The following is a 326-nucleotide window of genomic DNA, read 5'->3' on the forward strand; positions in this document are numbered from 1 at the left end:
TCTCATCTGTAAACCGGGGGTGCTGGGGTGTGTCTAATACCCTGCGAACCCCTCCCAGCTTTCCCTGGGCAGGCTGGGAGCTGAGACTGGGAGACCCTCCGCATGTCATGCTCTGTGGGTGTCCTGGGTCAAGGCAGGGCCCTGGCACGAGAGGAAGCCGGGTTTGCCATGTACCCAGGAGCCCGCGTCTGGACGCAGCCACCCACGGCAGCCCGGGCAGAGAGAAACTACAACTCCCAGCCGCCCCTGCGCGGCCGCGCCCCGCCCCGCTGATCCGCCAGCTGCGGCTCCTTTGTGTCTCCGCAGCGCAGAGCCAGGCTGGCCGC

The 326-nt window shown here is 67.8% G+C and overlaps 1 protein-coding gene across 1 annotated transcript in view; it reads left to right on the top strand.

Annotated features, from left to right (window-relative positions):
- The first annotated feature begins 299 nt into the window (after positions 1-299).
- ATP13A2 (ATPase cation transporting 13A2) overlaps positions 300-326 on the top strand; it is an 82654-nt gene continuing 82627 nt past the window's right edge. Inside the window, exon 1 of the mRNA XM_075060165.1 lies at positions 300-317. The gene's annotated coding sequence lies outside the window, so the exon portion shown is untranslated. The remainder of the gene's footprint in view (positions 318-326) is intronic.

Source organism: Chelonoidis abingdonii, chromosome 23, assembly GCF_003597395.2.
Source record: "Chelonoidis abingdonii isolate Lonesome George chromosome 23, CheloAbing_2.0, whole genome shotgun sequence".
Lineage (NCBI taxonomy): Eukaryota > Metazoa > Chordata > Testudines > Testudinidae > Chelonoidis > Chelonoidis abingdonii.